This window comes from Chelonus insularis, unplaced genomic scaffold (genome assembly GCF_013357705.1).
Source record: "Chelonus insularis isolate UGA/USDA-ARS -01 unplaced genomic scaffold, ASM1335770v1 contig_406_pilon, whole genome shotgun sequence".
Taxonomy (NCBI): Eukaryota; Metazoa; Arthropoda; class Insecta; order Hymenoptera; family Braconidae; genus Chelonus; species Chelonus insularis.
In genome coordinates this window covers 1,617,682-1,638,828 of record NW_023276563.1, presented here as the reverse complement: position 1 = coordinate 1,638,828, position 21,147 = coordinate 1,617,682, and the positions used below count along the sequence as shown (strand labels likewise).

At 28.1% G+C, this 21,147-nt stretch overlaps 1 protein-coding gene across 3 annotated transcripts in view; it reads left to right on the top strand.

Annotated features, from left to right (window-relative positions):
* Positions 1 to 21,147, top strand: part of LOC118069252 (limbic system-associated membrane protein-like) — a 133,348-nt gene that overhangs the window by 22,287 nt on the left and 89,914 nt on the right. The window contains exons 1-2 of one of the 3 annotated variants that reach the window (XM_035087225.1): positions 12,450 to 12,553; positions 13,959 to 14,082. The gene's annotated coding sequence lies outside the window, so the exon portion shown is untranslated. Of the gene's footprint in view, positions 1 to 12,449; positions 12,554 to 12,805; positions 12,964 to 13,958; positions 14,083 to 21,147 lie in introns of those variants that run through there. The other 2 variants (XM_035087226.1, XM_035087224.1) reach the window with 2 other exon arrangements.

Sequence of the window (21,147 nt, the reverse complement as noted above, 5' to 3'; positions counted from 1 at the left end):
TTTTTACAAGGAAATTTTCAAGTGTCTTATAAGTGACAACAATTCGACTTTCTTTTTATTTCAAACATTTTCATGCTCTGATGATTATTGAATAAACTTGTAATAAAAATTCAACGTAATATTTGTTTTAAAACTATAAAATATACCTCGAGAATATTTCATACATAAAAAAAAGTATGTGAGGAAAAGTTTTGTTCATTTATACAAAAATTTTATTAAATAATATTCCGAGAATTAATAAAAAAAAAATAATTAATTAAAGTTATATACAACCAGAGAATTTTTTATTTAAATATCTGTTTCTCAATGTCGTATTTCAGCAATTTTCTTTTAAGAGCTTTCTCGAGAGACAAAATGTGAATAAAATTTCCCACAAAAAACTAATTGAACAAATAAATAAACAAAATCTTCTCCACAGATTTGTTAAAGAAAAATAAGATTGTTTCGTGAAAATTTCACGCAATGTAATATGTGTAATGCGAGTAGTAAAATCCCTTAGGAGACTTTAATAGACTCCTTTCTGACCTTTTCGTTATCGTATAGCCATGAGACGATAACAAGAAGCTCGTATTACTGAAAAAGAAGCAAGCGAAGTAGCTGGGGTTCGAATATAAAGTTGCGGTGGTGGTTTCCCACTCTTCTACTCTTCTTTTTGCTCGTTGCTGCTTTTGAATCGGGCCAACGTACTGTAGGTGTAATTTCTAGGGGTTGAGCTGGTTCGACTATGCGAAAGGTCTTTTCCCTTTGATGTCCAAAGAAATGTTTCACTCACAACGTTACCTCCTTTTCCTCAGGCGCTTTCGTTACATTTGCTAAAGATGTTTGAGGGTGACTATCTGTTGTAGACGAGGGTGAAATCTCTAGACATAACATTACAGAGCGGAAATAACGAGGACAAATTCCAATAGGGGAATATTTCATTTAGAATTTGAATTTAAAATTCAAGAAAAATAAAAATGTCAGCTTTTTACTTTTACTTCTGAAAGTACGACATTTCGGAGTTATTACAAGGGTTTGCATTAATTTACTGTTTATTTTATCTTTTAAATAAATTATTAAATATTATTGGGAATTAATGTTTCAATCAGATACTCAATAAAGCCCTGCTTTACTTGGTGAATTTAATGGGGAATTAATTAAAATTATATTGCCATTTAATTAAACGTTGTACCAACATATTTCTTTATTTTTTCGAAAAAATAAAATATTTATACAATCAATAAATAATGATCATTTTCATAGAAAAAAATTCGGCACATACAAAACTATCATAAGAGTAGAGAAAAATTGTATATTTATATACAGAGATTCGAAAAGTGTTTGTAAGTCAAATGTAATTTCAAAAAAACATCTGTCTAAGTCTTGAACTCATTCAAGATTCAGTCTTGTCATTCCATCCAAAATTCAATTACAAATCGAGTGGCACTCGAATTATTTAAATATTAATTTATTATGTATCGAAAAATTGTATTCGAAATTTTGGTTAATTTGCCGTCCTCAATAGTTTCTTAATATCTTTTTTTATTTCAGTTTATTTATGTCATTATGGTTTAATTATATAAAGAGCATTAATTTTCATCTTATAATTACTATATCAATAATAATTGATGTAAATATTTTTTAAATTAGTAAGTTTTAGTTGTAATTGAACTAAAGCAATTAAATCCGTTGATTGTTTGGAGTTCCTAAAGATAATGATGATATTGGCTTCAAATTCATGTGAATAAGTCTCTTTGATGTAGGTATGTCGTGTGACATGTCAAATGATTGCTGGGTGATACTGGAGCTAGCTTTCAATGCAAACAACAATACGCAATCAGGTAGTTGACGGATGACGTTGGCATTACTAAGCCATTGTTGTTAGTTTGAACGGTATTCTGAAATTACAGCGCTATCCTAAGGCTAAGAGAAAACTCGGACATGCGCAATTAATAATTATTCGTTTAGCATATTATACATGTCTTGTAATAGAACTCTTTTTTTTATTAAAATTAGATAATTGAAAAATAAAATTAATGGTCTTTTCTGTTCATTGTAAAAATGGTCTCTCTATTGTCATCTAAATATTCTAGTTATGTTTTTCAGAGTAGATAACGTGTAGTGGATTTAAAACGTAGTGTATTATGTTTAATTTGTTGAAAATTTTTAGAAAAGAATTTTATTTTCAATTTATATTTTACTTTTCATGGAACTTTTTCTTTATTTTTAGTTCTTTTCTATTTATAAGAATTTTTCATTTCAATTTATCTTCTTAATTTACATTTTATACTCTTTTTTATGTGCACTAAACATAAGAAAAAAATAAAAAAAAAAAAACGAAAAAATAAATTTGACGAAAATTTAAAAAATCCTCCAACAGCTATAAAAGTGTTTTCCTCGAGTAGATTTTTATTGATTGTCCCTAAAGTGTATTATTCTAATACTCGCAATATTTGTAATCTTAAGATCAAGAATTGGAACTTTAAAGTTCGATCTAGTCGGTATGCAGCAGTATGCATAAATATATAGATATACAAGCCATTTGCATATCTATGAGCACGTACTGCGGTGCTGGTAGATGCTTACGCCACTACTTGTGGTTTCTCTCCTTAGTTTTGTAATCGTCATTGAGAACTCTACGTGCATATATATATTTACACACTAGTTCTATGTACTATAACAGATTAAAGGATAGATAAAAATTCAAGATAAGATTATTCATATGCGGGCAACAATGACTAGAGCCTTTGGAGTGGCTGCTCAAAAAAATTGTACGCTTTGACGACAATTATGTGAACAAGAAAACAGTCGAGTGTAGAGAGACCGATATTGTCCCGCATACTCATTTCACAGTTCAACAATGCACCTATATTCACGGATCATCCTTGAGAATTGAAACGTTTTTAAAAATATATATATATACTGTTATATAGAAAGAATATAAATATTTTTCCAATAATTTTGTTATAAAAAAAAACTCAATTATAATGGAATACTAAAGTCAGCTGAAAATTTAGTCAAAAATTCCTAATTTATTATTTATAATATCAATAAATATTTGGATCAAAAATAAGATTTATTAATTATTTGTGATAACAAAACAATTGAGCAGAAAATACAATTATTTCTTCATCTTGATTTGCCTCAGCTTTCCTAGATTAAAAAATGACTTTCTGACGAATTGTCAATACTTTCAGTTAATTTCATATCACTTTCACCATTTTCCCGTTGACAAAAAAGTGATTGTTATGTGGATTTGAAAAATATCACTGATTAAAATCCTTTTTTTTCATTCAATCAAAAGTATCTTTCATTGTAGTTGGCATACGAGATTTAATTCATTGATGCTCACTTGATAGTCCAATGAACAAGATAAGAGGATATTGTCTAATCAAGATTTTTCTTTGATGTCATAAAATTTCAAGTATTTGTAATTATTTTATTGTGAATTAGTTTTAAACTCAGATTAGCATTATGTAGCTAATTATCATAAATACATTCTGAATAATATGTAATTGATTGAATGATCAATTAATTAGTCAAAGTGTCAACTATCATTTTGTAATCTCAAATCCATGTGACTCTGCTTATAATCCATTATTACATAAATTTATTCAAATTAAAATAGTTCTTTCAGATCAATAACTAATTTTTCATTTATATAATTAAGTGATTCATTTCAGTGGTTTCAATTTTCATCAAAGGAAATATAAATTATCTAAAGTTTCAATAATTATTCTCCAATTAGTATAACGCTTTAAACATTGATACATTTTCAAAGTATAATTGATACTTTTTTTTTCTTCGTCGAAGACGCTAATTTTCTATTAACATAAAATTTTTCAACATAATTATTACTCAAACACGTGAAATGCACGTAAATTGATACAATCGTTTTGTGAGGGAAAAATAAAAATCTGCATATATCATATTAATTATAATTTATGATTTTTTTAATGTGAATAATTCATTTATAAACTATGAGGACATTAATGTGGTTCTTAAATTTTTTTTTAAACCAACGATTAAGCATTTTTGGTCAAAGGAAGATAATTTCCATTTAAAATAAATTGCAAATGCAATAAACACTAAATTGAAATTTAATTCTAGCACATCTTTCAGGCTGCCCTTTACCTGCTACAATTGATTTTGTTCATTCTTTGTGTTCTTTCTCGTATTATCATCCTCCTGGCAATCTCCGGTTGTACAGTCATGTCACATTGAATTCAGGAAATAAAATCGAAACACTTTTTACTAGAAAGGCTTTACTTTTGTAGATAATGTCACATTGTGCAGTAGTAAGTCTTCGCTACTGCCAGCCTGAAATAAGATATCGACTTGTAACAAAATTATTTTGTAGTAAATGTTGATAACATATCACAGAATTCTCATTTTCTTCCTGGGGGATATCATTTGCTTTCAATAATTTTTTTTTATTTCTTTGACGATATGACAATATTTATTTAAGTTATTGTAAACTTTGTTCAAACTGAATTTATTTGTAAAAAATAGGATTCAATGCAATGGTGGTATTTGAAATTCAAAACTACAATGGAGAAAGTTTGATTTATTAAAATGCTTTTAAGTTTTACTGCTTAAACAATATTTTTTATTTCCTTTTCAAATCGGTGAGAATCCTCAAAGTCAATTTTTTTTAAGAATTTTTTTCTGTTTGGAATGTGAATATTCCCATAAAATCTCACCTAAAAACGATCACAAGTCCATAAAAGAATACGCTCACTTGAAGAAGCAGTTAAGTGTTGGGCGGTATTAGAAACCACCTTTGGGGTAATGTTCAATTTTTAACTCTTTTTCTCTTGGGTAGTAACTATCACATTGCAGTTGCTGAAATGCTGCTAGCTAGCTACCTGAGAGTCCATAAGAACAGTAAGCGAAACAAAAAAAAATAACTGGAAATGGGAAAACACCAAAGCTCGGACGTTTTGTATCCGCCACACAGTAATACACTTTTCTTGAAACCTGAACCTTAAATTTGGAACTTTTAAGAAGTGCTTTAGAAAAATTTAATGAAGTCGTTTTTTTAAAAATTGGTCTTGATAAAAATTGAACACTATACACTACATTTCTTTTCAATTAAAGTACGTGTTGGTGTATGTGTGAAGAACACAACTATTTCGTTCTTGGAAACATTAAATTAGTCACGAAGCCTCTTTGATGTGCTTATTACGTAAATAATGTACAACAAAAAAAACTTTAAATTGAAATTGCAATTCTGTAATTAATTAAAAATAACTTAATTATATTTATGCTTCACTGGATTTGTGAAATGTGGAATAAAATATTTGTGACTAGAATAATCTTTGAGAAAAAAATGAAGATAAATTACCATTTCCAAGTTGAGATATTTTTTTTTTTCAAAGAAAAAGTTAGTTTTCCTGCAAATAACGAACACAACTTTCACTATAGATTCGTTAAATATAATATAAATGAAAAAAAAAATTGTGACATCATCATTAATAAATTTAATCATTATTGCAACAACTTTTTTGAAGTAAATTGTCGAATCTCATAATTTTCAGACTTTTTGCTGATAATTTCTTTTTTCAAATAACTTCTTTTTATAAAAATCTTTCTTACAAAAGATATTTCAACTGAACAAAATAAAAGAAAGTTAATTATTTTTATTTCTTGGCTATAAGTAAATTCTAATGACGTTTATTTTTATTATTTTGAACTAATTTTGTTTTAAAATATATAATTTAATAATTAATAAATAATTCAATTACCAGATTGACATTTAATTTGACAACCCTTATTATTGTACCTTTCACCAATCTTATTACTAGATAATTTTTATAATAATAACTCTTGTAAACTGCAGCAATTATCTCATCTGACTATAATTACACCACATAAACTGTCAGTTTTCCATTAACTTGAATTTGACAAGCTTTTCAATATCGTTGCATACAATGAAAAAATAGATTATTGTAATGATACTTTTAACACCAATAATTCTTTATCAAGTTTTTAGTTTATAAATTTTCCTACTTTCGTAATTTCTATTTTTTCCTCGCAAGTTTAGAATAATTATCGTACATCACCATAATATTTGCGATTGGAATTAATTACAATTGGAGTATTGATCAGTCTTTCAATCTACTCTAAACTCACTAAAAGGATAGCCACTGTTATTTTATTCTATTTTTCAAATTTTACCATGAAAGCAGGTGAATTTAATTTAGTATTCCAGTAAAAAGTTAAATCATTCAATGTATGATTTCACAAAGCTTTCAGTCGTACTTTTTAGCGATGAGCGATGAGGACGATATTTTAGTGGTTGAACTATGATTGATCAAATTAAAACAAGAGATATTGATAAAGGAATACAAAGGAGATAATGTGGAACAGGAACTTTGTGAAAAAGAGCGAAACAATAGACTTAATAATAGGGTTATCCTGAAAACTCCGTAGCGAGAGTCACTCCTGTGCTTCATACACATCAACATCACGTACGTAGGGAGGAAAAAGGTAGAGAAGAAGATAAAGGATGATGAGAATCCTTTCGGGGATTGCAATATCGCTGAAAAATTTTTTTTCTAACGAGAATCCATTCATAACTGTACGTAGGCAATGAGATATAGAAAGATTTGTTTAATATTTTTTTTATCTTCCTCAGTTAAAGCAGACTTAGTATAAAAAGTTTTGTGTGATATAGGTAGACGGAATATATAACCATAGCCACTTTTATATATTTTATAAATTCTCGAGTCTAAGCATTCAATCGTACGGAATAAAGAAATTGCCAGAAGCTGTTGTGTACTATTTTTCAATGTTGTGAACATGCAATAGTTTTGTAGATACGAAAAACATTTACAGTTGTTCAATACACAGAATTTCAAACATACAGACAACAATTTTCAAGTAAAATTGACGATTCATAATTCAATACCTACTGGGATACCGATAACACGTGAAACAAATTCAACGTCATAGTTTTTCGTGGTATTGCAACTGTGAGTATTTTAACCATAAATACAGTAACCTGTTGGCGTTATGTTCTATGATTTCACATGTTGTGCTATCTCCTAGTGAAATTGTTTTGTAAATTTGTGGGTTAATATAATCACAAGAGAAAAAGAAACATTGCACATTCACTACATGTTTACAGACACGTAGGTATCGCAATAATGCTGTTTATTAACATGGATATCAAGTGTAAGTAGAATTTATTCGCGTGTATCTGCCTAGAAAAAAAAAACGAAATATTTTGTTCCTTTTAGGAGAGAATATTTTTTACCCTTGATTAGTGTACAATGAAGTGATACAGAGCATTGGGTAATATGTCCTAGTGTAAATAAGAGATAAAACTATCAATTGGTTTGATCCGTGTTTTTTAGTTGTTTAATTTATAAGAGGATCAAACTATTTGGTGAAAAAAATAGGACGGCTTTTTGTGTGTGTGTGAATTTGTAAAGATCAAAGTTTTTTTTTACTGTTAAAGGCAACAGTTGTTTTGATTACAGTTTTAGCTTGATGTACTACTGGCGATAAATAATTGACTGACATAAACAAATTTTTTTTGTTTAAAAAACCTTTTTTCATTTGAACACAAAGTAGTTGTTCTAGAGAAAATTTTCATTTTTTTGATCGACAGGTTTATTGATGAAATATTGAGATTGAGTTGGGAATTGATTACAAATGCTTGAAGTGACCACCAATGTATTGGTGAAATTATTAGTATGTTTTCTTGTTCGCAAACATAAGCAAAAAATGTAGCATTGTTTCCACTAAAGTCCATACATATTTTATTAATCAATGGTTTAATGGTTTTTTAAAAAATTTATCGTTTTTAAAAATAGTCAATCATTTAAAGAAATTGGACTCAAGAGTCTGTTCAACTCTGGGGAATATATTCGATAAAAAACAGTATATCTATAAGATGAGAAACAGAATAACGATTTGGCATAGCCTGAGGAAGTAAATGTCCTTAGGGACGAATAGTTTTCAACTACGGGCCATCCAATCTTTTACACAACTCATTGGGTTTTTATTTCGTTTAGTTGTCTCATCTAGATCCACTGTCTATCTATTTTGTAGTAAGATATACTAGGGCTCGAAACAACTCTTGGCTGTCAAGAGGAAAATTTCACGAGAGCAGTCTGTACAAGAGTGGAAGCAAGAGTTTGACTTAACCCAACCAGTAGACACCAGGTGCACTTAACAACCCTTCAAGCAACCAGTAGTTACGTAGTTACGTTGTGTACCATATCAGAAATTTATCTTCATGCTTTGCTCTCTTTTCCTCGTACTGGTCACGCCTATTTTTTATATTCATAGATTCGTATTTATTATATCTTTATTTTTTTGAAATTTTTATCACTCGATTTTTTTTTTTCGTTTCAGTAAGATGAGTTTAATATTATATTTAGATAAAAATTTTATCGGAATATTTTTAATTTCAATCTGAATGTTTTATTGAGTCAATAGTAAACAAAAGATAGAAAAATAATATTTGTGTAAAATATTTTAATGCTGTGAAAAACGTTTTTAAAAGAAAAAAAAAGTAACAGTCTAAAACTTCGATAGTCTTTTTTATTATTTTATAGGCATAAAAGTTAATTGGACAGAAATTAATATTTCACAGTAACAATTATATGAATTGTATAAATACTTGTGGTAATTTTTCCCCAAATAGCACTTTTAATGCTTGAAGAAATACAAATATTTTTTATCGATTTTTAAAGTGATGAATTGAGTAATAAAACGCTGAGGTTAAATTTTTTATTTGGATAAAAACCTTGATTCAAAAGAAATAACATGAAGAGGATTATTACATATTCGGAATAATGGGCTGAATGATAAATAAATGAAAATAATAAAATATACAACAATTTATAGTGTATGTTTAAAATGAAAAACAATTTATATAAAATATGGATTATTTTTATTTTACCAGTATTAAATATCGTTTTTAGTGTGTCATGAATAAAACTAAAAGTCGGAAAAAATATGTAGATTATATGGAAATTTCAACTCTACAAAACCTTTCATTTGACCAATTTCACATGAAAATTTTTACATTTATTATTTTATAATGTAGATGTACAAGTTAAATTCTAAATTATTTGCATCACGTTATTGATTATAATGCATTATTTCCAAATTATTGTAAACGGCATAACAGAATAGTAATTGAATAAAATAACATTTAATTAATAATTCATCTGATGTCAGTCATTATTGGACGTAGATATTTTTAAAATTAACAATATTATAATTGTTCATTATTCGGAAACGTTTCAAATATTGGCAAAAACTGCTATTTCCAGAACTCATGACACTGATAATAATAATGTACTTCCAGCCACAATTATACGCGCTTGTTATTTTCTCTCAAAACTTGTCAACAAAGTATTCAATATGGTCCAAAATTATTCCATTCTTAGCTGCTCTTTCATTCATTAAGCAAACAAAATGAATTTCTGGTTTTCTTTTTGTTGATATGAATACAGGAAAAAGTGCCGAAATACTAGGTTAATTGTATTTATAATTAATTATAATTTTTGATAGGAATATAAATTGATTTTACCAATACTCGAGTCTTTTAGAAAATTTTAATTAATATATAGCCGTTTTTATAGAACAACAACTTCCGTTAAACAAATAAAGTAGAAAAGAAATATCGATAATTGTTTTAATTAAACTGGAAAATGGGCTTTTAATAAAGCAAAACAAAAAGTTGAAAAAAAATTAATGGCAAATACGATCGAATTTAAATGCTAGTGCTGTGTATCGGAAACAGATTCGGTTTTTGTTAGAAACTCTATCACAGACAACCATTTGTTTTCTTTTCATTGCCCATATCAACACGCCACTTTTATATAGATAGCGAATCCAAGCTGGGTGTGATATTGTAAAAGAATATATTAGTTGCATCGATAGACTTGTATTTTGAGAGCTGCCAATATTCAATCTCACGTCTTATAAAATCGATTATTTCTTCATTCCACTATACTTTAAATTTGAGATTACATTGGCATGAATAAAATGAATAGCGTCAACTTTTTTATGAAGATTAATTTTTTCTTTTTAATTATTATCCCTGTTCGTTATTGGACTGTGAGCACAAAATCAACAGCGATGGGTTTATATCACATAAGAGCTGACCTGTGCTCATCAACTAATATTGAAAGTTGCTTTATTTGAGTATAATAATAAAAATCAATAAAAAATTACTCCACAATATTTTCTGTTTTTATTATCAATTTATTATAACATTTTTATTGCGGTTTTATGATTGAATATTTGTTTTATTAAAAATTTTTAGCATCTTTGTGGATTTATTTTTTTTTTATTATCGCTTTTTAGGTTTTAAAGATGTTATTGTGATCATACATAAAGTGATACACATTTATCTATTAATATATAAAATGTAAAAGATAAATTTTACCGTTTGTAATATCAAGAGAAACAAAAGCATCTTTGTTTTCTCACTGTAATTTTTTTATGCATAAAGAAGTTCTGGCAACAACAAAAAATTTTTTTTTTGCCGCTTCAAAGTGTTTGTGAAAAATTTTCAAATATTTTCCTACTCCTGCGTAAACTAACTTGTAAAGAAAAAGGATTACTAAAACGTTTTTCAATTTTTTTACATAACATTATATTCTATTCTGATATTGTTGACAAATACTTGGACTTCTTCATGGATATTTCATGCATATACTATTTGAAATATTGAATTACATTCATACAAAGTACTGAAAATGAATCTTATTAATGAACAACATTTATTGATACAGCATTCCCTATGTTTTTAATACAAACCATTTTCTATTGTAAATCTGAGACCAGTCACCTAAAAATCTTCAGAATAATTTTCTCACCTATGTAGAAATATCACTATTTAATCTAAATGCATTTATATGGTGATTGAATTTCAGAAATTTCTCTCTTACAGACAGTTAAAAGTGAATTAGGAAAAAAAATGGTGATTTCATTTAAAATAATTAAATAATAACAGTTTGTGAAAGTATCGGTCGATTGGTCACGAAATTGTTGTTGGGTGATAACTCAACAATCTCGATCGTCGATGTGTTTTCGTGTAGTTGGAGAACCGCGATCGGAAGCAATGAGAAGGGTGAGAGATGAGAGCTGAAAAGGGGCGGCCGGTAGTCAGACTATAAACCACGGAAGACAATGGCTGCTTTAGTAATAGAATAACAGGGGGGATGCCACGTCCAATAGTCGATTCGATTAATGCTGCTATCCAGAGAGATCCTGCATGCAGAGCTTTTGATCGTGGTGACCATTCAGTGCTGCTTGTTGGATATTCGATCGGATAGATTGCCATAGTTGTTCAATATTCTATAAACATGATCAAAATCTGAAGAGTGGTTAATAGTTGAAATATTTATTGTTACTTTTCCATTAAAATTTCATAGAAAGATTTTATTTTATTTTTTATTCAAGCGTAAATATTATTGTTATTTTGAAAGCATATTTCATTTTGATATATCTACTGGAATCTGAATAATCGTTGTTAGAGAACAATACCACTTTTGTCTATTTATTCTATTTAAATTAAAAATTATTTGAAAAACCACTCATTAATTATTGTAAGTAAACAATACTGGAACAACATTAGTTGAATTAATTGATTAAAAAAAAATTACTTTAATTTACATTTTGCTTTATTTTTCTCTTCATTTTGAATTAAATGTTTATCTAAAATCTACTAAAAATTATGCATCTTATGTATGTCGGGTGTCATCATCTTGGCGAGATTTCAAAAAGACGTCATCTAACGGTCGAAAAATTTGCCAACAAAGCGGTGAAGTAGACCAGAAGACGTAATTAAAAGATATAAAATAAAGTAGGTCATTTTTCAAACTGCTTGGGTGCAAAACAGCTTTTTAATGAGCGTATTTCTATCAAATACCAACCATAACAATATCCTCTCTACTAATAAATAGCTTTTGTCATTTTTCAACCACAAAAAATTGATATTAAATCTTGGAAAATAGAAATATTTTTAATTCGTTTTCATGATTACTTTGATGATGTACAGTGAACCAAAAAAAAATCAATTCTGACATTCATATAAACCAGTCGAAAATAGCAGAATTGTTTAAATTCACCAATCAACTTAAATAGAATTGTTATCTAACAATACTTCGGCCCATTAAAAGTATATAGACATTTAAATAGTATAGAAAATGCGAAAATGAGAATAATTTAGATTGATGTTTGACAGGTATTCGTTGATTTCTGAACACAATTATAATTAAATTGTTATATGTTTGTTTGAAATAGGACGGATGAAACAGATCACGTTTGTATACATTTGGTTATGTTCCATATATTTAATGGTAAATGGTTGTTTATATAGACCATTCAACGATGTGTGTAGATGTGTAATGAATTTTGTTATTGTGTCTGTAGGTGTGTGTCACAGCCCAATCTCCAATGAGTTCAAATTTCGACAATTTTCACAACAATAGTGCACACTCATTTACCGTTAACAGACGTGCTGTTATTATCTCGTTCTACGTGGTTGTTGCTTTTGAGATTATAAATTATCATTTACAATTTATACGAAAATCTCTTAATGGTACAGTTATTTTTCTCTAATACGTTCAATAGGGAAATAGTGAATAATTATTCACGAAGGAACAATACAATAGCTCAATCATGATGATAACAGACAAGATTGTGGGACAATAAAATGATATTCTATAAAGAGTCGTCCAATTTGGAAAGCTAAATTACATATAGCTTGCAGACCAGGTTGATTGGATGATGGTTGAAGTTTTTTTAGAGGTTCGCGAGTTTATTTTTGCGTCGATAATTGAATAAGCAGTAATAGAAGTGCAACTCCATTAGTTTATAATATTAACTTTCTGGGAATATTAACTAATTATCAATGATATTCTATGATGATAAGAAAAGAATGTACCAGCTAACAATAATAAAAAAAATTGTTTGAGTAACGAACAAAAAAGGACGATTCAGGTTACTAAGGTGATATTAATTGATCGTTATAATTCTGTAAATAACCTAAAGCTAATATTTATTAATAATGTAAAAGTTTTAAAATATTTGAGAATGATATTTACCAATCCATCAATATCTCATAAACCATTTTATGCATAAAAGCGATAGCCGTCAATCACTGTGAATAAACTTACATTACAATTTTCTTCTTTAAATGTCGATAAAAGAGAAAAGAGTAGAATTTCTGTTGAAAAAGATCTTAATTTATTGAGAAGACAAAAGTATTTATTTTATTCTTGGATTTGGATATTAACAATTTTAAAAAGCTTCAAGCTGATGAGAGTAGATAATTTTTCTGCATGTAGTAAGCTCATATAGGTTCTTCATGTTTAATACATGTGTTTTGATTTTTAATAGAAGAAGAGAAATTCATATCAACTGCACAAGAGCATTATACTTACAATAAAGAGAGATTGTTAATAATAGATAAAAAAAACTTCTCTGTTATTTATAAGTATCGCAATTCTAATAAAAACTCTCATATCTATTTATACAGGTCTCAAGTCAATATCACTCTAGCTACAAACTGTTATATTAAAAATAAACTTTATTGGTAAATTGATTACTTTATGCTAATTAAATACATAAAGTCTTCAATATCGGTTATTGAGTTTGTGTAAATAAAAAATGAAGAACAGTATCAACAAGTACGATACATCTATATAAATGTAACATGAATAATAAGCATTGCTGAGCATGTGTATACAGTATATACTATCAGTAAATGTAATCAAATAAAACTTAAGATTATTCGCAATTTTTCTCTAGAATAAATGTTTGCTTAACTATTGAAAAAAAATGTCTACCCCCTTATGATGTATAATTTTGCGGCAAATATTATCTAATAATCCTCTCTTACACTTTTTTCAACCTGAAGGGTATGGATCTTGGAAATCTTTTATCCAGTTTTTATGAAAATGAATAATTGGTATAATTATACATTTGTGTATTTTTTGTTACAGGTGTATCCTAGAATTAGCAGAATTTCAGCCTCCCGGAAGGTGCAGTTTTAGAGTAGCTCATTATCCTAGCTATATTCGAGGGATTTTGCACTGTACTTGAACGTAATCCGTAATATACGATTAGGTATGCATATATTTTTTTATATTAATTCACAGTGTTCTAATTAATCTACTCAGTTAAGAATTATACTCAACTCATAAATACGAGTATTAGAGTATTATTATAAGTTGCCATATGAAATCGATTCGTTTAACATCTGGTGAAAATTTGGATTTAGATATTCGTGAAATAGTTTTCGAAAATTATTACTGCTTTAAATGCACGCCCATTGGTATTCAATTTTTCGAAAGTCAGTATACCTGTCTCGATATGACTAAGCGTATAACGAGGCCAGACGGCGATATCACACGCGAGTCGTGCATCATCCTAAGCGATAGTAAGTACATGGTTGGCTATTTGGTTCAACTATCGTTTTGTTTAGATTGAATGAATATTCATTGATGTACAAAATCATGGTACTACGTTTCCTCAGCTATGCATCATATTGAAACTTGAAAAACGTGATGTCAGTTAAATTCATTTATAACACTAATGGCAGGAAGAAAGAGTTGAAAAGGACGTGTAAAATGACTAAGGTGAGAATTTACGATTCAACGAGTTTTCCTCTTGGTCTCCGATAACAAATACATTGCCACCTTTTCCGCTGGAAGCTAAAAAGTAGGATAAAAAGGATGAAAGAACACTAACTAGTGCAAGCATGAACATTATTTTTCTTTTTCATTGGTCCATTTCCATATCATTCTCAACTACGCGAATTCAAATAATTCCTCCTCATTTTTTATATCTATCTGTCGAACTGATAAAACTTTTATAAACTCTGACCTGTATCGTTAAAATACCTTTTAAATCATATCGATGATTATTTAGATAATATTGTCAATGGGATATTTTCTGTTGAAATGAGTAATAATACAATCTATTGGATTATTATGGAAAACAAATAATTGCTGAAAGAGATTCACTTTTGTTGAAAAGCTAATTAAACAATGTTTTAGTTCCTACGGTTAAATCTCTCGCTTTTTTATAATTGATACAAAAAAATTTGTAAAATACAATCTTTGAATATATTTTGAATATTTTTTGTGTAAAATATATTAATTAATAGTAAGAATATATTTCAGCTAATAGTCTCTGCCTACACGGATAAAAAGATCATTTTTCAGTGAGTAAATATTTTTTAAAACATTAACAAAATATTTGTTATTTATTATTCGGTTCATAAATAAAAATTTTTCATTCAGCTCCTCTTTTGTTCCCTACTAAATAGAATGATATTTTTTGAAATATTTCCTTTTTTATTAAAGATCTTTCTAGCGTTTTTGAAATTAATTTACTCGTTTATTAATAATGGAATGTTTTGAAAATTATCTCTGCATTCAAGTTCTTCAATACTCATGAAGAATTGAATGTAAATAGAAATATTTACCTGATACGTATCGAATGATTATTAATATTCGTGATAAGATTTCCGAATATATCAAGTATTGACAAATACTACTGGAAATAAAATTTAATTTAACGTACTAGTAAAAAATATTTCATGCAGTATTCTGATGAGAATAAAGTCATCCGATATTGAACAAATTCCTAATATTGAGCTCAATAATTGCGTGGATTTGATGGGAAGGTGAAATTTTTATATCTTAATTTGGTACCATTATAATTCAGTTAATATTTTTTCCTTTCCAAACTTGATATTGATTTTGAAGTTAATTTACATTTTCAATTACATCTTCTGTTTTTTATGATTTTTTTTTATTTTATATTTAAAAGTATAATGCTTGATAAAATATTAAGTTCCTTGAAACACAAGTATTTAATGAGAAATTTTATATAGAAGACGTTACAATTTTATGGTAATTTCTTTGTTCTTACACTCGACTTTTATAATCATTTTAATCACTCTGTTGAAATATCTTTGTATGTTCAAAGTTGCCCTTATTTTTCTTGGGCAATTCTTCTGTGGAAAATTCTTTCTTTCTATTTTGCAATTAATCTTTTGTGTTTTTTATTCCTGTACTTGTTCTTATACAATAAATATTCCTTTTCAATTATCTCTTCAACTTGCAGAATGGTTACTGTGCAAGCTTTACTCTTTGACACGTTTGTCTTTGAACGTGACATATTAGCTTCCAAGGATTTGTTTAACTTGGTCGTTGATTATACTTTCCCTGTTGGATTCGAAGAGAAGTTAATCGAAGTTAAATCAATAGGGGATCACGATTTTGGTAGATTAAAGTCCAATAGAATCAGTATCAATAACAGCTTCATCTTCATTTTTATTAACTTATTTTCTTTCCAATATAAACACATAATTTAGTTGTAGAAAGCTTGGTACACATTTTGCTTAATGCAAAATATCACGTCCAGTCAAGAGCATTAATAAGCAGAAGATCAACGTTATTATTAATAAAACTTATAAACTTTAGCTATGAAAATAAAGTATTTTTGCTCCAAGTCAAACTTTAAAGGTTTCAAGCTGCTATATCTTGCTTCGATTAAGATATTCGTTTACCATGTTCAGCATTACTTAGCAAATTTATCGGTTGTTATATCCGTTTTTTATTTATCTGACTTTCTTAACATAAGAAAATACTAACTGGAAGTTCTAAAAAGTTTTTGGGTAGTTTGACAGGAGATATTTGAACAATGGAAGATGTCTTTCTTACTTATTGGTTGATATTCTTCGACAATTGACATTTTGATTTTGTTTTAGATCATTGAACGGGTAGTCAATTTTATCAAAACGACTTATAAACTTTTATGATTACTCGTTATTTCTGTAACATAGAAGTAGTACTTTAATTTCTTCAGTTTTGAGTGATTTTCCAATATTGATTGTTATCTAGTTTTCAAGTTTGTATAGCATGAGGCTAGGAACATGTGAAGATAGTCTAACTATAGTATGCTTGGTTGAAGTAATCTCCAAGTTGTCCATTCGTCCTTATCCTGTCGAATTTAATTACAACCGCAGCGCTTGAATAAGCGGATTTTCGGAAATGCTAGGACGCGATTGCAAGTAAAGTAGAGGGCATAGGAGAGAATGGTGTATATCAAGCTGTTGCTGCATGTATATCCCTAATAGCTTTCTCTCTCTGTTCATGCTTTCAGAAATTCCCGTTTCTCTATTACATACGCTGCTCTAATGTATTTATACCTACACTGCACATGCCATCAAGTATAATTGATCTGTTCAATCGGGAAAATTTTCTGCATTCACCAGGATAATAGGTTCAGTTCTCATGATTGCACAGTGAATTTTAGAAATTTTCTCATGTGATTGATCATCGTATTTATGTTCTAGATTACCTTTAAGAAAAATCCTGCTTACTGTCATTGATTTCATAAATAAATTATACCAATTGGCATTATTATCATCTTGTTTGCACAAAATCAAAAGTAATAATTGAAATAAACCGATATTGAAAGAAAATTTTTAGATTTCAAATCTACCTTCGATACGTTTTTGGTTAACTTAGAGGACTCCAGAAGTTTGTGCACTATAAGATAATCAAAACTATTAAAGTAGCTTTTAAAAGGGTCATCCAAAATTTATTGTAAAATTAATTATTAGGCAATAAGTCGTCTGTTTATTTTCGACAAGTCAACAAAAGATGAACTTTTTTTTCTTCATTTCAAATTCTAATTTTATCTGAAAATATATTAACAATAGTCAGAACCATTATTTAAATTGAATGCAGCAATAAAAAAATACAAAGACTTTCAGATATTGTTCATGGTAAAAAATAATTACAACATATATAAGTACAGTTAGTGTCTCTCTGAATGAATATCCCTTTAAATAAAGATACAAACATTTTTTTTAAGTTGGACAAAGGGGTCAAGGGTCATAAAAATTTATCCCGACCTTTCTCAATTTGCTTCACTCATTCTTCTGTTGGAACTCTTCTATTTTCTGCTAAACCATTTATTATCGTTGATACTCGACCATTTATATTTTTTATCATTCTCTAACGTTTACTTAAGAACCCTTACAACATATTTTTAATCTAGTTTTCATCTTCAATTGAATAAATATGTTTTATTTAGTTAACTAAATTAGGAAAATTTGTCGTGATGATGAATTGAAAATTCGATGAATAACTGTAAATTTTTGATACAATATTCTACAAAATATCTCACTCGATTTTATGATGAAAAAACAGTGCAAAAGTCTTTTATATTTTTTATAGTATACATGTGCCTAACCCAGTTTATTTTAAGTGAGTTGAATTTTTTACAAATTTTTACATCGTAGAGTTATACAGTTGTTGAAAGCCAATTCATATGTTTGGGTTTTTTTTTTTATCATAAATATTTATATTCTGATGTCATTTACGTGTGCGTAACACAAACAATAGAATTCTATTTGATCGAAGTACGTTAATGATAGACGCTTGTTCGGTTTGAATCAAGAGGATACTTTATTCGTTTCTCAAGTTTGCTTTCTTACAATTATAACAAAAAAGCTTTCATTACCATGATTGTTTAACACCGCTGCTTTTAAGTTCACGATAAAAGATGTCATGACAAATTAGTATCCTTTAGTAAACCGTTGGTTTTCTCGCTTAAAGATTATACTCCCTTTTGTTATTATTTGGAGCAAAGTTAACATAGAACACTAACATTACGTTATAGCTCCTTCATCTTTTTATTCATTTCTCCAATGCTTTTCATTCAAATAGCATGCTTTTAACTATACCAGGTGAATTGTTAACGAAGCAAAAAACCTGTTCACCTGTAATCATTACTGAGCATTTCTTTAAATCCAACATTTGTATTTAATTGCAAAAAAGAAAAGAAAACAATTATTTAATAGCTTTCTATTTTTAACTATTTCACATAGTTATGTCTTAATATTCATATTTTTATATGTCACCAAAAATCTTGGTTACACTGTTAGGAACGTTGAACAATATTCGAAAGTTTTTAGAAACCTCTGCAATGTTACCACCAAAGTTAAATAAATTTGCAAGCTCCTATGAACTTCGGGAAGTCATCCGGAACGTTAAAAAATTTTCTAAATCTGCTGGAAAGCTCAACAGTGATGTCTGCAGTAACGCTTGAATTTTTTCATTCGTATACAAGTTCAATGAACATTGCGGGTAAATTGTTTCATAGCATTGTGTTGAAAAATATCACAAATAAACGGCTCGAAAAAATGACGTCTTGCATAAAATATGGGCTGAAATATAATAAAAGAATTTGTGATGTTTAAAATATGGAAAGAAAAATTGCTTTCAATACTGTAATAAGACTAATTTTATTATAAATACAAGTTGTGATTGTTTGAAAGCCTTCAAATAGCTGACCAGAGGCAAGGTCAGTTTGCTGCTTGGTTATCATTTGCTTCTGCTAATTCTCCAGGCGATGACGTAGCTTTCCTCATTCACAATGTTTAATGTATCATACAGTTTTCTGTCATTGTAAACATCCTATTGTGTGGGTTTTTATTATCAAGAAAATGTTGTGACCCAGATGCAATTTACAATATGCAAAGTAGTGTCCCTCTTTTCGAGAAAAAAATACGTTTAAGATAATGTGCTGTCAAAACGAAGCTATATTTTCGTGAATTTTCGTATTTCATTTTGCAAACTATTCACATAAAGACATTATTAGTGTAGTAATGGTTGTAGTGGAACTAAACTTTGCCTTCAAGAACTTGAATATTCCTCTCACCTTAACGTTCTTACTTGATGAAGGTCTCTTGTTTGATATTTAGATCCATTCTTTAACTCCAAGTATGTTGTACGTCAGCAATTCCAAAGATGCTTTCGTGCTTTCTAGAAAAGTTGCCTTTTACTTGAATAATTAGAAAATGTAGTTTGTAATATTATAATTGAGAAACGTCTGAGTAAATCTGAATATTTCTACTTTTCATTGATTTTTACAATATCATGCATTTTTTCATACTAAATAAACAAAGAATTCTTCTCAAAATATTTTTTTCTCCACTAAACTGAATTATTAAAGTAGTATTATATAATTTATGTCAGACGATTTTTTGTACAATTTTTGTTTTTATAGTATTTATTAACAAATAAATTGCCTAAGGATAAGTAGAGTAATTATCTTCATGAAGATGGTGATTTGAACTAAATAATAAAAAAAAAATAGAAGAAAAAAACACAAATTAAATTACAGTTAGTAATTCGTTAATTTTTTTATTAATACATCAAACTTGACATATTCGTGATTATTCTACGTCCGTGATTACTCGAGTCTCTTGTGTATTCAAAATAAAAAAATCATATGTAAATTACAATTTTACTACAGAAAATACAAACTCTAGAGAAGATAAAAATTCCAGCGATAAAAATAATAATGCAACTTTCCAATAATACACATATCAACGTTATTATCACGATTTTCCTGATATTACTGAATATAATTAACAATGTTATCATGTATTCCATTATTTTAATTCATAGTAGAAATTGGCCGGATATTCAGTTTCAGGAAACTTAAAAATGTAACTGAGTTATTCCACAGAAATTTTTTTCTTGTTTTGTTTCATTACAAAAAAAAAGGAAGTAATCATTTTTAGTATGAAAGTTAAATGAAAATGTGAATAAATTAATTAGTTAACAGTGGATACATATAGTTAATCCTATACAACTAAAATAAAATTTTAACGAGATATCAATTTCCTAAACTTAGTGACATTTATTCTAACAAGTGTTCGAGTAACTATCTGTTGTTAATTAACCGTTGCGATAATTAAATCGATTTTCCATGTGTAAGTAATTGAATCAAAACAAACTTACCCGGTACATTCAGAACTATATATGAAATTCAATACTATTTATTTATAAAAAAATATGCCATTGTAAATTGAAAACATAAATAATTTGCTTAAAGAGTTCAAGTGGAACTAATGTAGTTAAAGTTCCTTACTTGTTTCTAATAAGAGACATTAAAGGAATACTTATCCCTAGAGATACCTCATCATAAGTTTTGCTTGACTAATCACGGGATGTATTTAACGTTGATTCCACATCATATACCATATTATCTGCCACATACATAAACTGACAGATCCGTAGGGGAATCAGATGGAAAGTAATATATTTTAAATATTAACTCTGATCAAAATTTTGATGAACCTTATTTTCTTGTCTAAGCCTA